This window comes from Theropithecus gelada, chromosome 1 (assembly GCF_003255815.1).
Source record: "Theropithecus gelada isolate Dixy chromosome 1, Tgel_1.0, whole genome shotgun sequence".
In the NCBI taxonomy this organism is placed as follows: domain Eukaryota; kingdom Metazoa; phylum Chordata; class Mammalia; order Primates; family Cercopithecidae; genus Theropithecus; species Theropithecus gelada.
In genome coordinates this window covers 25,804,291-25,825,756 of record NC_037668.1, presented here as the reverse complement: position 1 = coordinate 25,825,756, position 21,466 = coordinate 25,804,291, and the positions used below count along the sequence as shown (strand labels likewise).

At 41.6% G+C, this 21,466-nt stretch overlaps 1 protein-coding gene across 5 annotated transcripts in view; it reads left to right on the top strand.

The window, feature by feature from the left end:
* Window positions 1-5,445: 5,445 nt before the first annotated feature.
* Window positions 5,446-21,466, top strand: part of DCAF8 (DDB1 and CUL4 associated factor 8) — a 46,768-nt gene continuing 30,747 nt past the window's right edge. The window contains exons 1-2 of one of the 5 annotated variants that reach the window (XM_025379979.1): window positions 5,446-5,771; window positions 6,857-6,930. The gene's annotated coding sequence lies outside the window, so the exon portion shown is untranslated. Of the gene's footprint in view, window positions 6,103-6,856; window positions 6,931-21,466 lie in introns of all 5 variants that reach the window. The other 4 variants (XM_025379959.1, XM_025379969.1, XM_025379997.1 and 1 more) reach the window with 4 other exon arrangements.

Below are 21,466 nucleotides of genomic sequence, written 5' to 3'. Positions count from 1 at the left end.
GGGAGGCCAACGTGGGCAGATATCCTGAGGTCAGGAGTTTGAGACCAACCTGGCCAACATGGCGAAACCCAGTCTCTACAAAACTTAGCTGGGCGTGGTGGAGTGCACCTGTAGTCCCAGCTATGTGGGAGGTTGAGGCAAGAGAATTGCTTGAACTTGGGTGGCAGAAGTTGCAGTGAGCCAAGATCACACCAGTGCACTACAGCCTGGGTGGACAGAGCAAGACTTTGACTCAAAAAAAAAAAAAAAATTTTTTTTTTTTAAAAAGAAAAGTCAATTTAAAAGTGGGCAAAGGATCTGAATAGACATTCCTCCAGAAAAGACATAAAAATGACCTATGTAAGCACATGAAGAAATACTCGACATCATCAGTCATCAGAGAATTGCAGATCAAAACCACAATGAGATACCACTTCACAACCACTGGGATGACTAGAATCAAAAAGTGAGATAAGTGTTGTCAAGGATGGGGAGAAATTGGAATTTTCATACACTGCTGCTGGGAATGTAAAATGGTACAACTACATTGGAAAACAGCCTGGCAGTTCCTCAGCTGTTTAAATATAGAGTTAACCATATGACCCAGCAATTCCATTCATTCCTAGGTATATACCCAAGAGAAATGAAAACACATTCACACAGAAAATTGTATATTAATGTTGATAGCAACATTATTCATAATAGCTAAAAGGTGGAAACAACTGAAATATTCATCAGCAGATGAACACATAAAATGTGGTTCATCCACACTATGGAATATTATTTGGCCATAAGGTGCAATGAAGTACTGATTAATGCTACAACATGGATGAACCTTGAAAACATTGTGCTAAGTTAAAGAAGCCAGTCACAAAAGACCACATACTATGTGATTCCATTCATATGAAAGTCTAGAGTAAAGGAATCTATAGACACAGAAAATAGATGAATGGTTTCTTAGGGTTCTGGTTGGGGGAATGGGAAGATGGAATGGGGATTAGCTTAAAAGGCACTAGGTTTCTTTTTGAGGTGGTGAAAATACTCTAAAATTGACTGTGGTGATAGTCACATGTATCTATGAGTATACAAAAAGCCATTGAAATGTATACTTTTTTTTTTTAACCTAGGAATACATTTTTTCCCCAAAAAATGCCATTTAAGTATATACTTTAAATGAGTGAATTTATACTTTTTGTTTGTTTGTTTGTTTCTTTTTGAGACAGCCTCTCCCTCTGTTGCCCAGGCTGGAGTACAGTGGTGTGATCTCAGCTCACTGCAACTTCTGCCTCCTGGGTTCAAGTGATCCTCCCACCTCAGCCTTCTAAGTAGTTGGGACTTACAGGTGCATGCCACCACACCTGGCTAATTTTTGTATTTTATTTTGTAGAGATGGGGTTTCATCATGTTGCCCAGCCTGGTCTCGAACTTCTGGACTCAAGCAATCTGCCTGCCTCAGCCTCCCAAAATGCTGGGATTACAGGAGTGAGCCACTGTGCCTGGCCAATTATATACTTCAAATGAATGAACTGTATATGAATTATATGTATGTGAATTTATATGAATAAAGCTGTTAAAGGCTGGTGCGGTGACTTATGCCTGTAATCCCAGCACTTTGGGAGGCCGAGGTGGGTGGATCACTTGAGGCCAGGAGTTCAAGACCAGCTTGGCCAGCATGGTGAAACCTCATCTCTACTAAAAATATAATCATTAGCCGGGTGTGGTGACGGGTGCTTGTAATCCCAGCTACTTGGGAAGCTGAGGCAGGAGAACAGCTTGAACCTGGGAGGCTGAGGTTGCAGTGAGCCAAGATTGTGCCACTGCACTGCAGCCTGAGCGACAGAGACTCTGTCTAGAAAGAAAGAGAGAAAGAAAAAAAAGAGAGAGAGAGAGAAAGGAAAAAGAGAAAGAAAAGAGAGAGAAAGAGAGGGAGGGAAGAAAAAGAAAGAAAAGAGAAAGAAAGAAAGAGAAAAAAGGAGAAAGAAAGCTGTTAAAAAAAAAAAAAAAGTGCCATTGGCCATCAGGTATGTGAGTCTAAAGCCTGAGTTGGAAATAAAGACTTGGAAGTCATCATTATGTAGATGGTAGTTTTTCTTTTTTTTGGAAACAGGGTCTCACTCTGTCATCCAGGCTGGAGTGCAGTGGTGTGACCTCAGCTCACTGCAACCTCTGCCTCCCAGGCTCAAGAGATCTTCCTACCTCAGCCTCCTGAGTAGCTGGGACTACAGGTCACACTACCATGCCCAGCTAATTTTTGTATTTTTTGGAGAGACGAGGTTTTGCCATGTTGCCCAGGCTGGGCCTGAGCTCAAATGATCCACCCACCTTGGCCTTCCAAAGTGCTGGGATTACAGATGTGACCCACTGTGCCCAGCCCTGGACAGTAGTTTAAATGTAAGAATGGATACAATCACTGAAAGAACACATAGAATGAAGGGGAAGAGAAGCTAATTGAATAAATGATTAGAGAGATAAGATAGATACACAAGGGATAATAATCATCACAACCTCAAATAGGAAAGCCCAAATAAGAAAGGGACAATTCAGTGGTAATGGCAATTGATTTGGTGGTAATAACCATTGTGTCCACAAAACGGTACAAAAAGCAGATCGTAGAAAGAGAGGCCTCTATCCCTATAGCTCCACTAAGATGACTTGCCATGGTCTGATCCTCCATTTTCCAAATCCGATGGTCAATTTTCAGTGATCTTAACCTGTTTTATGAGCAGGAATGATGGAGATTATAGCCCCTTCTTGAAGCCTTTTTTTGGTTTGTTTTATAAGACCCCTCACTTTTGAGTTTTCTTCCTATTTCCTGGCTACTCTTTTAAAATAAATTTTGTTGTATGTTCCTCCTCTCTGACCTTTATTTCGGAATGCCTCAGGATTAGAGGTCTCAGTCTTTAAACTGCTTCTCTTTTCTTCCACATTGATTTCTCTCCACCCCGTGGCTATGTATGCCATTTATAACTTAACTACTCCTTAATTTATACCTCTCACTGTCCCTTCTGTGAGCTCCAGGTTCATATTTCCAATTGTTTACTCAGTAACTCCATTCGGAAATCTAATAGGGATCTCCACTTTCATATGTCTGAAGTAAAATTGGACGTTCCCCCTGCCAAAAAAAGAAACCCTTGCTCCTGTCTCCCCACATGCGCTATCTCAGTAAACGACATCACTATCCAGTTACTCAAATCAAACTGATTTTTGTATTTTGTACTTTGACTTTTGTACTTTTTTACTGATTTTTGATTCTTGTCTTTATCTTGTCCCCCACATTCAATCTATTAACACATCACCTCTCCACCACTTTCAGAGTACATCCTGAATCCTACCACTTTCATTGCAACACTCGTCTTTGTAGGTCTTCTTCAGTAGCTTCCTAACTGGTCTTTTAGCTTCTATTTGGCTTCCCTATAGGGAGTTCTCAAAGAATCAACCACAGTGAACATCTTCAATTACAAATCAGATCATGCCACTCTTTTACTCAAAACCCTCCATGGCTTCCCAGCATTCTTAGGATAAAATTCAAAGTCCTTTCATTGGTCCATAAGTCGGTAGGTGATCTGGCTCCCATCTTGTTTCTCCAAACTAAGTTCCTATCTCTTCTTTTGCCACGGTGGCTTCCTTGCCAAGCACACTCAAGCTGCAGGGTCTTTACCTTGTTGTTTCTTCTGCTTGAAATGTTCTTTCCCAAGTATGTATAGCTTACTGTCTCACTTCAAACCTTTATTTAGATGTCACCTCAGCAGAGGAGCCTTCCCTGAACCCCCTATGTAAAAGAGCACACCCATCCATGTAACCCATTTTTATTCTGCTTTATTTTCCTTTACAGTACTCTTAATAACTTTATTATCTGTGTGTCTTTCCTCTCCTCCTATGCTCCCAACCCTTGCACTAGTAAGTTCCATAAATGCAAGAATCTTGGTTCTATTCACTGTTGCAGCCCCAGCACATAGAACAGGGCCTTCCAGAGCAGGAATTCAATAATTAGTTGTTGACTGAATGAATGAAAGAATGAATAGGATGGTGGGGCATTAAATAGCTACTTTGTGCTGTAGTCCTCTTCTAGGTGTTGAGATTACAAAGATGATAAAAACATAGTCCTTGCCCTCAAGAATTTATATTCTAGTAGTATAGCTGGATTACAAATATGTAATTTTAGATTAAATGTTATAGGTAAAAAATGTTACGAAAAAAACAGTGCAGAGTAAGGGGATAGATAGAGGAGAATAATGGCATGAGGTTCCATTTTAGTTAAAATAGTCAAGAGCTGCCTGCCTTAGGAAGTAGGATTTCAATAGTCACTTCAAGTCTAGTAAAGATCTAGTAGATGAACATTCCAAGAAAAGGAAAAAACCTTAGGGCTGGGACATGCTTTGATTGGAGTGACAGTAAGGCTAGTGAGGCTAGAACAGAGCTAGGCAGTGCGGGAGGAGATGAATCAGATAAATAGGCAGGTGCTAGATCAGATCATGTAGGGCCCTTCTTAGAGGCAACTGATTTTTTGATGGCCTCTAAGGCTATCATACTTTTGACTTTTATTATGTGATGGGAAGCACTGGAGGTTTTGAACAAGGTGGGGACTGGGGAAATAATACGACCTTACTTTTTTTTTGAGATGGAGTCTCATTCCATCACCCAGGCTGGAGTGCAGTGGTGCGATCTGGGCTCACTGCAACCTCCACCTCCGGGTTCACGCGATTCTCCTGCCTCAGCCTCCCAAGTAGCTGGGATTGCAGGCACGCTCCACCACGCCGGGTAATTTTTTTTTTTTTTTTGTAATTTTAGTAGAGACGGGTTTCACCATGTTGGCCTGGTTTCGAGCTCCTGACCTCAAGTGATCCGCATCCGCCCACATCCGCCTCCCAAAGTGCTAGGATTACAGGCATAAGCCACCGCGCCTGGCCAGACCTTACATTAAAAAAAATCACTCTGGCTGCCTTATGTTTAACTGCAATGGCAATAATGGAAGTAGACAAACGAGGTAAGTTTCTATTGCGGTAGTCTTAAGTAATATATAATGACTTGGACTAGGAGAGTAGCGGTAGGGGAGGTGAGAAAGGGTCAGATTTTTGCACCCTGGCCTTCTGGTTGGGGAAAAAAACAAAAAAAATTCCCCAGCTTGGCAGCTGGGATTAATCCTCTGCACGGTTCCTGTAGGTGTCATAACCAAACAGAGTACAACAGTCACCCCATATCACCCGATATGGGAACCTTTACCACACCACCCCTCTTCAGAAAAGAGCCTCTGGAATAGCTACACTTAAAGCTACTGAGCCCCTTCTTTAAAAATACGTAAATGGAGACTCTCAGGGGAAAATGGGCCTCGATAGTATAGAAACCACTTAAGGAAACGAAGTCCTGAAAGGAAACGGGGATTTTCAGAAAAATCCTTGTGGCAATCATTGCTCGTTCCCAGTATTCAAAAACGGCAAAATTGGCCATCATCCAGGAGGTAGCCTGGAAATTTAGTTTATTTCTATCACAACTCTGGGAAGCCCCTAACTCGCATTTGTTTTGAGTATCACAAGAAAAGCAAGCCCGAAGAAACTACAAAAACAACTTTGCCTCTTCGGTAATGCGCACGCGCCCCTCCCTCTGTTTTCCGTTGGCCTTAAGCCCCGCCCCTTGTGCGTCCTTCGAGGAGGGTTGCGAGCCGTGAGCTCGCGCGACCACTCTTCCCTCAGTCTTCTCGAGCACATCGTCGCAAACGGGGCCGGAAAGCGTGGCAGCGCAGGCGCAAGCGCAGAGAGCGGAGGCGGTGGTGGTGGTGGTGGCGGCCGCTGGCCAGTGTAAGATGGCGGCGGCGTTGGTGGTGGCAGTGGACGGGGCGGCTGGGCCTGGAACAGTCGGAGCAGCCGCTAGCAGAAGGATGACCCAAGACGGGAAGCGGGCTGCTGAGCCTCGCCGATTCCCGTGCTTGTAACTGCCCCAGCCGGACACCCCCCCCCCTTGACCTTACCCGGTCTGTGTCTCGTTCCGGCTCGGCCTGCCCCCTCTCCGCTCCCCAGCCGGTTTCCCTTAAGGATGGGCCTGACCCCTTTCCCAAGCTCTTAGCGCTCAGGTCTTTTCCTTCCGCCGACCCGAAGTCATCGCCGGGAATACCGGTTGTCCTTTCCTCAGGTCAGCCCTGGGGTTGCCCCCAAGAGCCAGCCCCACAGTTCACAGGGACGCCTTGCTTCGTTGGGTGACCCATTTGTGCGCTCCTATTTCTCCCCTTAGATTGAGGGACATGGCTCGCCCTGCGTCTCCCCCTCACCTCAGGGCCACCGCGCAATGGGTCCCCCTCCCCCATCCCAAGTTCCCAGGCCCAGCACTTTGTACGGAAGGCGGAGGTCCAAGAATCCCGGAGTCGGTTGTTGCCTTGTGGTCTTGTACCCTTTGTGTTATAATTCTCTTAGTTTACCTCCTCTAACTCCCAGATCTTTTAGGATATCTTAGAACGGTCCCATTTGGTCCCTGTTAGTTGGAAAGCATCTGGTGGCTTGAATTTCTGACTCATGATTGTTACTGGAGTCTCTGTAAACAAACCGGCACTAGCGCTATCACATTCTCTCCGGGATTTCCCCCTCTGCTCTGTGGCTTCTTGTTGAGAGGTTGTTTGGTTATGGTTTAGCGTTGAAAAGATTCAGGTTATCCTTTTAAATGACTTTACGTTTTAGTGGAGCTGGGAGATTACTTGCCTGGCTTCTAATCTTCATGTTGGTTCATTTTATTTCCATATGCGTGTAGGTTATTGAGTAATTAGAATTAGATAAATTATTCTGCTTTTAAATAGTTTTGAGAAGGCCTAAACATACTGAAGTGTATTCATAAATATTTTTATTATGTTCAGTAGAAGACACACCTTTGCCATGTAAATTTTAACTTTTCTCAGTCCTTCAGTGAATCGACAGACCTATTTTCTCAGGAGCTCAACCTGGCCTTACTTCAGTGATAAAAGGAGGAAAGGTGAGTGGGAGTTGGAGGCATTAAAATTCTTGAGTTCAAGACAGACTACCCTGATGCTCAGCTGCTGACCACTACAGTCATAAAATTCCTACCAGTTTCCCAAAGAGTTTGGGTGTTGTTCTTGGCTTTGTTCCAGCTCTGTTTGAATTACTTTTACAAGTTTAATTGTCTGTGGGCTTCTTGTCTTTCCGTCCTAAACTATTGCTGTATGTCTTCAAATGACTTATGCCTAGGAGTGAGTGCGTGCCCCCTACCCCATGTCTTCTTTTCTTCTTTATTCATTTTCATTGTATTTTGTCTATGTTTCGATCATATTTCTTACGTTGTTAAAAACTGGAATTTAGTTAGCCTGCGTTCTGTTCAGCCTGTTGTCAAATCAGATCTCTTCCCCTCTCACAGCTTTGGGTTGTCATCCCTTGGTATTTAGAGGAGAATATTTAGCTGCTTGTAACTAAAAGCTGGGGAGTGATGAGTGATGCTGCTTTTAGTTGGTGTCTGAGTCCAGTCTATTTCAGAATTCCGACTTTTTAGGATATAGTGGGAAATTTTTTGTAAAAAAATAAATAAATAAATAGTGGCTGCTCTTTCTTTTGTAGCTGGTCTGAAGAATTCTTGGTTAGCAGAAGAAACATCCTGGGCATTCAGCAGCATGGGTTGGTGCCAAAAAGGGACTCAGAACATACTTATAAATGCAGTTTTCCTGAAGCTTTCAGGTTTCTGGTAGCAGAGACTAGAGGCTCATGGCATGTGACAGAAAAGCTAAGTGACTGGAAGGCAGGCCTGGCTGATTCCTAATGTCTTTATGATTTGTAGTGGGAAAAGATTGAGTGACGCTGGTGAGTTTTATTCCATTTGATGACTGAATTAGAAAACGCTAATTATGTACTGGAATAAAATGATTAGTGATGGTGTGTATGTGTATCAGTAAGATATAAAGAGAAAAGGACAGTCTTTAGAGATTGGACAGACTTTTAATTTAATTTTAAGGTTTAAATACTAGACTAATATTTCTTAGCCATGTGACCTTGAGCAAGTTACTTAAACTTCTCTGACTCTTAATTTCCACAACTCTAAAAGTGTGATAATACCGCTTACCTCCCAGGGTCATTGTTAGTATTATAGGGAATCTATTTAAAGCTCTTAGTAATCTAAGAGCACGTGGTACACACTCAAAAAATGTTTTGTTTTTTTTCTGCATATCATTGATATAGCTTTGAATAAGTTATACATCAATTTATGCTTCTTTTACATTTCGCCTTAAAACATATTTTACTGGTTAATTTTCCCAACAGATTTTTAATTGATCAACTTAGACGTGTCCTTTGTAAGTGCCCACCTAGAATTGTCTTCTGAACATGAATCCCCTGGTGGGGGTTCATAACCAGAGGACAGAATATTAGATATTGGTGTATGTATATTTCAAAATGTATTCTTAAACATCAGTAAATTTTTTTGTTCATTGGTTCCTTCTTCTTGGTCTCTCTGTTAGCACACCTGATCAGAGTTGGCAGTGTTGCAATTCTTTCCCTTTCTGCTACAATGTTGTTTACCTCTCCTGCAACTACCCTTTATACTTTCCTTTTTTGCCGTGAAGGGAATACTTTTTTTTCCTTGTCGTTGGGCTGTACAGTGATCCTCATCAACAAATTATCAAAGAACTGTGTGAGGAGAAGGTTTTCATTTCTTTTTAAAGTGAATCAGGGCTAGGGAGTTAGGAATGAAGAGGGTTTTTTTGGTTTGTTTTTTGTTTGTTTGTTTGTTTTTGAGATGGAGTCTCGCTCTGTTGCCAGGCTGGGATGCTGTGGCGCGATCTCAGCTCACTGCAACCTCCAACTTCCTGGTTCAGGTGATTATCCTGCCTCAACCTCCCGAGTGGCTGGGATTACAGGCATGCGCCACCTTGACCAGCTAATTTTTGTATTTTTAGTAGAGGAGGGGTTCCACCATGTTGGCCAGGATGGTCTCAATCTCCTGACCTCATGATCCGCCCGCCTTGGCCTCCCAAAGTGCTGGGTTTACAGATGTTAGCCACCGTACCCGGCCAAAGAGTTCTTTTTTCAGCTCCACAGCTGGACCATCTTAATAATATGACAGCACAGATGAAGAGTTTTTAACCCTTTGTTGGCTTTTCTTTCACATCTTTTTGGCAAGGGCACATGAAAATTAAGTACTGATAATATCGCAATGAAAGCGGCTGTGTCATTCAGACCAGTGATCAGTTTAGATTTGATGAACTTTTAACTGCCATCATCTGGGGTCTGAATTCTCCATTGTAAGGTAAGGACTCTTCAGGGTGGTGGTGAGATGGGTTGAGATTGCATTTGTATCATTTGTGTTTTTATGAACTCTGAAGATCCATGTCGGGTGACGGAAAGGGTGGGAGGAGAAAAGAAAATACTTTGAAAGGGATAACTTGGACTCTATTTCCTTATGTGCTGGGTAAGAATCCCCAGGTAACATCTGTGTATAGTAAATCAGTATTTCTAGTCTGTGGGCCACACTGTAAACTTTTTGTCTTCTAAAGTTTTTTTTTATTTTTGGTTTTTGTAGAGATAGGGTCTCACATTGTTGCCCAGGCTGGTCTCAAACTCCTGGGCTCAAGTGATCTTCCCACCTCAACTGAGTAGCTGGGACCATAGGCATATCACCATACCTAGCTAATTTTTTTTTTTTTTTTTTTTTAGAGATGAGGTCTTACTTGCCCAGCTCGTCTCAAGTGATGCTGCCATCTTGGCCTCCCAAAGTGCTGGGATTACAGGCATAGCCACAGCACCCAGCTTGAAGATATTTTTATATTTCCAGGGTTTTAGGTGTTTACTTAAGAATTATGACATCTTATTAGGTAGTATTTCCTAGGATGGTTGGAGTGGAAGGCTAAGAATGCTTATGACCTTTTAGTTCTCACCACCAACCTCTTAAAGTGCAGTCTATTTATTTATTTTTTATTTATTTTTTTTATTTTTTATTTTTTTTTGAGACGGAGTCTCGCTCTGTCGCCCAGGCTGGAGTGCAGTGGCCAGATCTCAGCTCACTGCAAGCTCCGCCTCCCGGGTTCATGCCATTCTCCTGCCTCAGCCTCCCGAGTAGCTGGGACTACAGGCGCCCACCACCTCGCCCAGCTAGCTTTTTGTATTTTTTAGTAGAGACGGGGTTTCACCCTGTTAGCCAGGATGGTCTCGATCTCCTGACCTCGTGATCCGCCCGTCTCGGCCTCCCAAAGTGCTGGGATTACAGGCTTGAGCCACCACGCCCGGCCTATTTATTTATTTTTGAAACAGGTTCTCACTCTGTCACCTGGGGTGGAGTGCAGTGGCACCATCATGGCTCACTCCAACCTCGACCTCCTGAGTTTAGGTGATCCTCCCATCTCAGCCTCTTGAGTAGCTGGGACTACAGGTGCACGCCACCATACCTGGCTAATTGTTGTATTTTTTATAAAAATGAGGTTTCACCATATTGCCCAGGCTGATCTCGAACTCCTGGGCTCAAGCAGTCCTCCTGCCTCAGCCTCCCAGAACAGGATTACAGGCGTGAGCCTCTGCGCCCTGCTACGTGCAGTCAATTAAATGTATAAAAATCTGCCAGGCCAAGTGCAGTTGGCTCATAGCTGTGATCCCAGCACTTTTGGGAGGCCAAGGTGGGAGGATCACTTAAGCCTAGTTGTTCAAGTCCAGCCTAGGTGATGTTGAGACCTTGTTTCTACAAAAAGTTAAAAAGATAGCCAAGCATGGGGCAAGTACTTGCACTCCTATCTCCTTGGGAGGCTGAGGTGGGAAGATAGAGTCCAGGAGTAGAGGCTGCGGTGAGCTGAGATTGCACCACTGCACTTTAGTATGGGCAACAGAGCGAGACCTGGTCTCAAAAAAAAAAAAGAATCAGTCCCGGTGCCATGGTCCTTAGTGTTGAGTAGGACCAACCTAAGACAGAAGCTTGTCTACAGAGAGCTGAAAGAAAGCAGCCTCTTTGTTGCCAGTTTAAAACAATACTGACATTTTAAAAACAAACAGATTCTAGTAAGGAGACATTGTATAGAAGCGCACCCTGTTGTGAAAGACTGGGATCTTGAGTTTCATCCTCTAAGTCTTGTATTCTATCAGGTGAGTTATAGACTTTTAAAATCATAAAGTGACTATTAAAATGCTTTCAGTAGATAGATTCATTACTCCATTATTTTTGCTGTAGAAAAGTTTATTCTAAACATGTCTAGGAAATACCCAGATTATAAAAGAGAAATAACGGTATCCACACAAGACTTTGTATTGCATAACATTGGTGTTAGAGTTAGTTTTTAAGTCTCTGAGACTGAGTTAGCTTTTTTTTTTTTTTTTTTTTTTAAAGCAGATTATCAGTGAGCTAAGATAATCTGCTGTTTACCCTCATCTGTTTGGAATGCAGGCAACTGAATTAATTGAATTAGCAATAGGCATGGAGTGGTGACTTTATATATTTTCATTTTAGAGCCAAAAGCCATTGAGTTTTAGCTTAGCTTTGTAGTAGTATTAAAACTTCATCTTTTATTTTCACGAATGTACCCAAGAAAAGTCATTGCTGTTAAAATCAGTCAGAAAAGGAGGCTACTTGCTCTTTATTGATTTAGTCATTCTGCTCTTGGAGTGAGTAGAAAGTCTTTGAAAGCTTTTCAAAAATTGGTGAGTGATGAATTTTATGAATTAGTCACTTCTTTGTAGCAGGTTTTTTTTTTTTTTTTTTTTTTTTTTTTTTTCTTTTTTTTTTTGAGGGTTTTTTTTTTTTTTTTTTTTTTTTTTTTTAATCTCTACCTCTACAGGACATAGTTCCTGGGCCAGAAGCCAGATTTCTCAAGTACCACCTAACCTCAGAAATGTGTTATGATACAGATAAATTAATGAACGGAGGCTGCCTTGAGGTTGCCAGTAGGGCACTGGGGAGTAATTAATATGACAAAGATGGCATCTTATTAATGAAATGTATTAATAGTATGTCTAGTGGATTGGGTCATTGCAAAAATTCTCATCATTGTATCTGAGATTAGATATTTGCTATTTATCCTCTGAAGATACTGTTTAAGGAAGTCTGGCCAAGTTCTGAAGTTAAGCATACATATTTGCCTCACATGCCTTTTTTTTTTTTTCTTCCTGGTTTTTTCTTAGCCATCTGGAAAGCTACTATAGGGTTTACCTCTAGTGGTAGCCAAGTGACTGTATTCCTCTGGTGTACTTTAATCATTGGCACATTACCAGGTATGTTTTGGTAACCTTACTTAGGATCCAACATTAGACCCTTTCTTCTAACCTAACCTGTAGGAAGGCACTTCTTGATGTTTTAAGCCTCTCTTCACTGTTTTATTGTAAGTTGTACCTTTGGAGCATCATTTTTTCATCTTAAATCCTCTCCAGCAATTTAAGAAAAATTTGAAATATAAATGGCAAAAACTGTTAATGGCAACAGACTTCTGATGTAAACGTAAATCGAGATGGAAACAAAATGAAAAGTAGATTTCCCTAAGAATTAGTTAAATTGAGATAAACGCGCTTGGATGTTTTTATAGAAAGGTCTCTTAGCCAGGTGCAGTGGCGTGTACTTGTAATCCTGACTACTCAGAAGGCTGAGTTGGGAGGACTGCTTGAGCCGAGGAGTTTCAGGCCAGCCTGGGCAACATAGCAAGACCTTGTCTCTTTAAAAAAAAAAAAAAAAAGTTTCTTAGTTCTGCTGCTGGAAATTAACACTTAAGGGTTAGAGTGCGTTCTTGACATAGTCTGAAATACTTTTATTAGAATTAAAACCAGAGGCCACTCATGGTGGCTTATGCTTGTAATCCCAGCATTTTGGGAGGCTGAGGCGGGCGGATCACCTGAGGCCAGGAGTTCGAGACCAACCTGGCCAACATAGCAAAACTCCATCTCTACTAAAAATACAACAGTTAGTCAGCTGCAGTGGCATGCGCCTGTAGTCCCAGCTACTTGGGAGGCTGAGGCAGGAGAATTGCTTGAACCCGGAAGGCAGAGGTTGCAGTGAGCCAGGATCACAACACTGTACTCCAGCCTGGGTGACAGAGTGAGACCCTGTCTCAAAAAAAAAAAAAGAATTAAAGCCAGTAAACTATAAACACTGGGCATTTGATGTTACCAGTAGGGAGAGAAGGCATTAATTCAAAGAAGGAACAAAGTTCCTTATTCATAGTTTGAATCCTTATCATTATCCATGGTGATTGCTTTGCAGTCCTCCATCTTGGGTATCCTCAGAACCTTCAAGAGGGAGAAGAGGCCAGGTTTGGTGGTTCATGCCTATAATCCCAGCACTTTGGGAGGCCAAGGTAGGAGGATTACTTGAGCTCGGGAGTTTGAGACTACTCGACAAGATAGTGAGACTCCGTCTCTACAATAATAATAGTAAAAAAAAATTTTTTTAATTAAAAGAGGGAGAAAAACTTAGGGAGGCTTATATTGTGGGTTCCTGGGTAGACTGCCTTACTGTAGTTCGTAGAACATGAATACTTGAAAGAAGATATTAACGGAGCTCTCTGAATTCTTTAAAACGCCAGAGAGAATGGGTAGGCAGATTTCATAGACTTGGAACTGTGTCCTATATTGTATATGATGTTTGGAGAATCATTGCTGAGTGGTAAGGAAGTCTAGGCTTCTAGGAAATGTAGTCTGGTATAGAGATGGGAAACTAGAAAAATAATATAAATGCCTACTATGTACAAACAGGCTCTTAGCATACCTTGTCTTTAATCCTCTAAATTCCTGCAGGGTGGTGATATTATCCCATTTTACAAAAAAAAACTTGAAAGCAGGTGGTAGAGGTAGAATTCAAACCCAGGTCTGCTTGACACCAGAGCCCTTTTCTTTCTTTCATAACACATGCTGTCTTTAAAAACAGGACTTTTTTTTTTTTTTTTTTAGACAGCGTCTTGCTTTGTCACCAGCCTGTAGTGCAATGGCGTGATCTTGGCTCACTGCAGCCTTCTCCTCTTGGGTTCAAGCAATCCTCCTGCCTCAGCCTCCGAGTAGCTAAGACTACAGGTGCATCCCACCATGCCCAGCTAATTTTTGTATTTTTAGTAGAGACAGGGTTTCACCATGTTGGCCAAGATGGTCTTGATCTGTTGACCTCATGATCCGCCCGGTCTGGCCTCCTAAAGTGTGGAGTTTATAGGCATGAGCCACAGTGCCTGGCCAAAAAAAAAAAAAAAAAAAACAGGGCTTTTCAAAGCCAAATGATGAAGCAAATGAACTGAAAGGTAGAATTAAATATTTCTTAAAAATATATGTATATAAAGTATTCAAATGACAGTAGGAATAAAGACATTTTTCATTGTTTAGACATAGTTATGCTATATTGGTAAGCTAATGAGTTTTTTAAGGAAACAATTTTTTTTTTTTTTTTTTTTTGGAGACAGAGTTTCGTTCTTTGGCCCAGGCTGGAGTGCAGTGGCACAATCTTGGCTCCCTGCAACCTCCGCCTTCCAGTTTATGTGATTCTCCTGCCTCAGTCTCCCCAGTAGCTGGGATTACAGGCATGCTCCACCACACCCAGCTGATTTTTGTATTTTTAGTAGAGACGGGATTTCACCATGTTGGCCAGGCTGGTCTCAAACTCCTGACCTCATGATCCACCCGCCTTGGCCTCCCAAAGTGTTGAGATTACAGGCATGAGCCACTGCACCCAGCCCAGGAAATAATTTTTATAGACCTAAGAGACAGCCGAATCCTAGTGTTTTATGATTCTTTACTAGAGAGAAAATCAGCATTCCATTCAATCTCTGAGATAATTCCAGGGGAAAAGCTGTTCTGACTCTTACAGCCTTTTAACAGTATACTGTTTTCTGTATTTTTTGAAAGCATGGACTGTCCTCCTTACCTTCTTGGTTTCGTTTTTCTGAGACAGGGTCTTGCTCTGTCACCCAGGCTGGAGTACAGTGACCCCATCACGGCTCACTGCCATCTTGACCTCTGGGGCTCAAGTGATCCTCCCACTTCAGCCTCCCAAGTAGCTGGGACTACAGGTGTATACCACCACACCCTGCTTTTTATTTTTTTATTTTATTTTATTTATTTATTTTTGAGACAGAATCTCGCCGTGTCGCCCAGGCTGGAGTGCAATGGTGCGATCTCGGCTCACTGCAACCTTTGCCTCCCAGGTTCAAGTGATTCTCCTGCCTCAGTCTCCCGAGTAGGTGGGATCACAGGCGTGTGCCACCACGTGTGGCTAATTTTTGTATTTTTAGTAGAGACAGGGTTTTACCATTTTGGCCAGACTTGTCTCAAACTCCTGACCTCAGGTGATCCGCCCGCCTCAGCCTCCCAAAGTGCTGGGATTACCAGCATCACTTAGGCGTCAGCCACTGTGCCCGGCCTAATTTTTGAATTTTTTGTAGAGACAGAGTCTCCCAATGTTGCCCAGGTTGGTCTCAAACTCCTGGGCTCAAGCGATCCTCCAGCCTTGGCCTCCCAAAGTGCTGGGATTACAGGCATGAGCCACAGCGCCCGGCCACCTTGAAACCTTTTTATTCTTGACTTCCAGAGATTTAATTTTTATCATTCGTTCTTCTCAATTTTTCTCTCTGCTCTCCTTTCTTTTCTCTAAGAGTAGGTATTCCTGAAGATTCTTCCCTTGAACTTCCTCTCCCAGAGCCTTCTTAGGTGCCTAATTGTTTGAGGTATGATTTACAAGGTGTTTGATTTTGAAGTTTCTCTGTACAGATAACTCACAAGTCTATATCTCTGGCCCTACTTTATTTAAGTTTCAAACTTAAATTTGTTTGTCACTACTTTCCTACCTAACATGTCAGCTTGGATTTTAAATATATTCAGAATAATCTCTTATCCCACCTACCAGCATCTCATTTGTGTCACTTGATTTCCTCTGGGCACCAGACTAAGAACTTGTCTTTTTTGACTCAGCTTTGTAACTGCTTATTGAGCTAAACATTACCTCCCTTTACGACCATTCTCATGTTGATCCCTTTTTAATTCCCTTTGCCATCCACTCAAGACAGCCCCTCATTACTTCTTATCTTGGCAACTATAATAGCTTTTAAACTTGTTTCTCTTTCCTTTTCTTTTGTTTTAGTCCATCTTATTATCTTTGACAAAATAATTTCCCTGATGCCTGACACTGCCCCCCGCAAGAACAAAGCTTTCATTATACCTCTTATCAACTATACCTTACTGGCTAGCCAAACTAGACTACCTGTGTATGTTTCTTGACCATGTCAGGTTTTTAACCTCCATGTCTTTTCTCGCTCTGGTCCTGTGGAATGTCTTTCTCAACTCTACCCATTGAAATCCTGCCTGTCTTTTAAGGCCCATCTTAAAACCTTATTTTCCATAGAAGCGTTTCCTTTTCCCTGAAACTAAATATAATCTTTTCCTCTGTTCAACCACAACAGCATTCTATTTATCTTTTTAAAAAAAGATATTGATACTTGTATCTCTTGTATCATGGTTATATACTCATTTTTCCTAATTGATTAATTGGCTACAAAAGGGATTGTGACTGCCTTGTTTATATTTGTAGCTTCTGTATTGCCTGGTACCAATGCTGTTGTGTAACAGCATGTTTGCTTACAGATAGGCCACTGGGTGGTGCCAGAGGCTTATAGTTTGTATAAAAATGAGTAGCCTAGACTCCCAGCTAGAGTGTACGTGCTAGAGCCTCTCTGCAGTTGGGTTGTTTGTACTGTCAAATCTTCAGCACAGTAGGAATAGAGATTAATTTTCCCATTCCAGAAACATTCAGTTTCTTTCTGCTCATCTGTCCAGCCTACCAGAGGAGACAGTGTCGTATGTTCGACCCCTCCAAGTACTTATTAGAAAATAGCCCAGAACTAAAGTCCTACCTACAATAAACACGCTTTATGTAATGAGTTTCAGCCTCTTTGGGGTCATCCTTTGAGTTTCAGTGCCTGAGGTTCTCTGATTGATAAACACCACCCGGCCAGGTGCGGTGGCTCACACCTGTAATCTCAGCTTTTTGGGAGGCCAAGGAAGGTGGATCACTTGAGTCCAGGAATTTGAGACCAGCCTGGGCAACATGTCCCCCACCGCCATCTCTACAAAAAAATACAAAAAATTTAGCTGAGCATGGCGGTGTGCACCTGTAGTCCCAGCTACTGAAGGGGCTGAGGTGGGAGCATCACTTGAGCCTGGGAGGTCGAGGCTTCAGTGAGCTGAGATCCCATTACTGCATTCCAGCCTGGACAACGGCGAGACCCTGTCTTAAAAAAAAAAAAAAAAAAAAAAAATCTGCAAAACCACTATTCTAAGTCAGGAAAGTAGGCTTGGAGAAGTAAGTGTTTCTTGTGAAGGAGAAATATTAAGGAAAGTAAAATGAAGTTAAAATGAGCCATTTCATCTTGGAAACAAAAATTGGAGGTGGAGAAAGTAGAACTAGTTGATACCAGATGGACTGTGGGACCTAGAAAAGCAAATTTGTACTTTGGATGGAGATCAACCCTGAACAGCTGTTCATTTATGAGTGGTAAGGGACATCTGTCCTCCTGAGAGAAACTTGGGACTTTGTGGCTCTCTGTCTTAATAATAATTGAAGTATTTTCTCATCATCTTCTAGTTTCAGAGGAAATTCTAAAATCTTGTCTCATTTAAATATGGATGTTTATGTAGGAGAGTTGGGTACTTGAGTAGCAGAATGAGACAGGCACTGGTTTGAGAGAATGCTGGGATTATATAAACCATGAGATTTGACAGACTGAGGTCAGGTCTTAGTAAAGGGATAAAGGACAATAATAATATTTAGATGTTGATGTTTCGATCGGGCTCAAGGTAAGGTAGTTGTCAGACCAGTATTCATAGACCCTAGACACCAAAGGATTTAAAGTGAACTTCAGAGAAATTAAAAAAAATAAAGAGCATAAACATACAAATTAATAGTACAACCACAAGAATAACTTTGAGCTACTTAAATTTCTGCTCTTCTTAGTTATCACCAAGACAATAGGGTTGTAGACTTTTTATGTATTTAGAATTCATCTTGCCATTAATGTGGTCGCTGAGAAATCACATAGGCAGTCTTGGTTGCAGCAAAAATTGTTTCAGCACTTTCGTTTTCAGGTGAGAAGTCTGGACATTATGCTGTCATTTGCTGTGACATATTGACCATTTTAGTCAACTTCTATTAATCACAGCCTTGAGAATTTAGTGTTTTTGATGGTATTATGTCATTTAACAGTTTGCATTATTTTTCCCCCATCACTCTTCTCTCATCCTCTCTCTTTTTTTTGAGACAGAGTTTCTCTCTTGTTTCCCAGGCTGGAGTGCAATGGCGCGATCTCGGCTCACCGCAACCTCCACCTTCCGGGTTCAAGCAGTTCTCCTGCCTCAGCCTCCCGAGTAGCTGGGATTACAGGCATGCGCTACCATGCCCGGCTAATTTTTTTGTACTTTTGGTAGAGATGGGGTTTCTCCATGTTGGTCAGGCTGGTCTTGAACTCCTGACCTCAGGTGATCCGCCCCCCTTGGCCTCCCAAAGTTCTGAGATTACAGGCGTGAGCCACCGCGCCGACCTGCGTTCTCTCTTTTTAGGCCACGTTTATTCAAGTATAATTTATATACAGTAAAATTTATCCTTTTTTAAGTTGGCCTATTCTTTTAATTCTGACAAAGGCATAGTTATGTAATACCAACATGATTGGGGCATAGAACATTTCCATCATTCCAAAAAATTTTCTCATGCTCTTTTGCAGTCAGTTTCATTTCCCTACCCACAAGCCCTAGTAGTCCCTGATCTCTCTATTCCTATAGGTTTATCTTTTCCAGAAAGTACTATAAGTGGAATCATATATTGTATAGCTGTTTGAGTCTGAATTATTGTACTTACCATAACATACTTGAGATCTATCCATGTTGTTGCTTGTGTCAGTAAGTAGTTCATTCCTTTTTATTGCTCAGTAGTATCCCATTGTGTGGACCTACCACAATTTGTTCATCCATGACCCAGCTGAAGAACATTTGTTTCCAGTTTTTTGATGAATTTAAGTAAAACTATTAGAACATTCACCTAGAGGATATTTTTAATTTTGTGGCATACATTTTCATTCTTATTTATTTTATTTATTTATTTATTTTTTTGAGACGGAGTCTTGCTCTGTCGCCCGGGTTGGAGTGCAGTGGCCGGATCTCAGCTCACTGCAAGCTCCGCCTCCCGGGTTTGCGCCATTCTCCTGCCTCAGCCTCCGGAGTAGCTGGGACTACAGGCGCCGCCACCTCGCCCGGCTAGTTTTTTGTATTTTTAGTAGAGACGGGGTTTCACCGTGTTAGCCAGGATGGTCTCGATCTCCTGACCTCGTGATCCGCCCATCTCGGCCTCCCAAAGTGCTGGCATTACAGGCTTGAGCCACCGCGCCCGGCTATTTATTTATTTTTAAAGATGGGGTATTGCTATGTTACCCAGGCTGGTCTTTAATTCCTGGACTCAAGCTATCCTCCTGCCTCAGCCTCCCAAATTGCTGGTTTAACAGATCTGAACCTCTTTTTTCTTATATAAATTTCTGAAGCTGAAGTGGGATTCCTGAGTTGTATGATAAGTGTATATTTAACTTCATAAGAAACTGCCAAATTGCTTTTTTCAAAATGACTGTACTCTTTTGCATGTCTAGTAACAGTGTATAAGAGTTGTGCTACTTCTTGTTAGTACTTAATAAAGTAAATTTTTGTTATTTAAACAATTTTTGACCATTCTAATAGGTGTTTAGTGGATTCTCTTTGTGGTTTTAATTTATATTTTCTTAATTATTAATAATGTTGAGGATCTTTTCGAGGGATTATTATTTACAGTTCTTTTCTTTGTTTGTTTTTGAGATGGAGTCTCTCTCTGTTGCCTAGGCTGGAGTGCAATGGTGCGATCTCGGCTCACTTGCAACCTCTGCCTCCCAGGTTCAAGCGATTCGCCTGCCTCAGCCTCCTGAGTAGCTGGGACTACAGGCATGTGCCACCACCCCAGCTAATTTTGTATTTTAATAGAAATGGGGTTTTATCATGTTGGTCAGGCTAGCCTCGAACTCCTGACCTCAGGTGATCTGCCTGCCTTGGCCTCCCAAAGTGCTGGGATTACAGGCCTGAGCCATTGCGCCCAGTGAGATTTTAATTTTGATAAATCCAAATGATTAATTTTTTTTGTATATGCTTTTTGTGTCCTATCCTAAGAAATTGTTGCCTAACCCAAGGTCACAGAGATTATTTTCTTTGTTTTCTTTTGGAAGTTGTATTGTTTTAAGTTATATTTAGATCTGTGATTCATTTTGAGTTAGCTTTTGTATATTGAACAGTGTATGGATTGAGGTTTTCTTTTTCTTTTGGCAGTTGAATGTTCAGTTATTCTGGTACAAGTTGAGCATCCCAGATTAAAAAATCTGAAATCTCAAATGCTTTGAAATCTGAAACTTTTTTTTTTTTTTTAATACTTTAAATTCTAGGGTACATGTACACAACGTGCAGGTTTGTTACATATGTATACATGTGCCATGTTGGTGTGCTGCACCCATTAAGTCATCATTTACATTAGGTGTATCTCCTAATGCTATCCCTCCCCACACCCCCCTCCCCACAATAGGCCTCAGTGTGTGATGTTCCCCTTCCTGTGTCCAAGTGATCTCACTGTTCAATTCCCACCTATGAGTGAGAACATGCGGTGTTTGGTTTTCTGTTCTTGCGATAGTTTGCTGAGAATGATGGTTTCCAGCTGCATCCATGTCCCTACAAAGGACACGAACTCATCTTTTTTTATGGCTGCATAGTATTACATGGTGTATATGTGCCACACTTTTTGATTGCCAACTTGATGCTCAAAGGAAATACTCGTTGAAGCATTTTGGGTTTTGAATTTTCTGATTTGGGATGCTCAACTGGTATATTGCAGATATTCAAAAATTTGAAACACTTCTGGCCCCAAGCATTTTGGATAAGAGGATACTCCAGACAAGGGATACGTAGTCTCTTTCTTGTACAGATCTTTCATCATTAGGGGGAAAGAGCAGCCCCAGTAGTTTTAAACAAGAGACACTTCATATCTCTTTTACAAAGTACTGTTATCCAGCGTATTAAAGTCTTTCTGCCTGGTTTTTAGTTAATATTTTGTCATGTAATTGGTTAAAAATTTAAGGCTTTATTCTTACTAAGACAAGAAAAATCTAGGTCACTGGAATTTCTTAGTGAAATTAAAATGGCACTTGGGCCTTTTTTCCTCACCCTCCAATGGGTTACTCTTTAACCTTCAGTTTGGCAGGGGTTATGGTTATTTTTAGAATATGAACAGTGGAGCTAATCTAATTAAACTCTTCCAACTACCTGGGACAGTGAGCTTATCAGCTTTTCCAACCTCAGTGAGATTAGCTTTGGACTAAATTTTACGTGAAAGTTGATCAAAGTAAAAATAGTGGATTTGTTGGAAATATAGTGAAAAGTGAAGAAGATAGTTTGGATTTGGGTCAAATATGTTCTCTGCAGACCTCAGTTTATAAAGTTAAAACTGTATTTTTTGGTGATGGAAAAGATTTTTTATTGTTTAATGTTTTGAAGACTGCGTCTTGCTCTGTTGT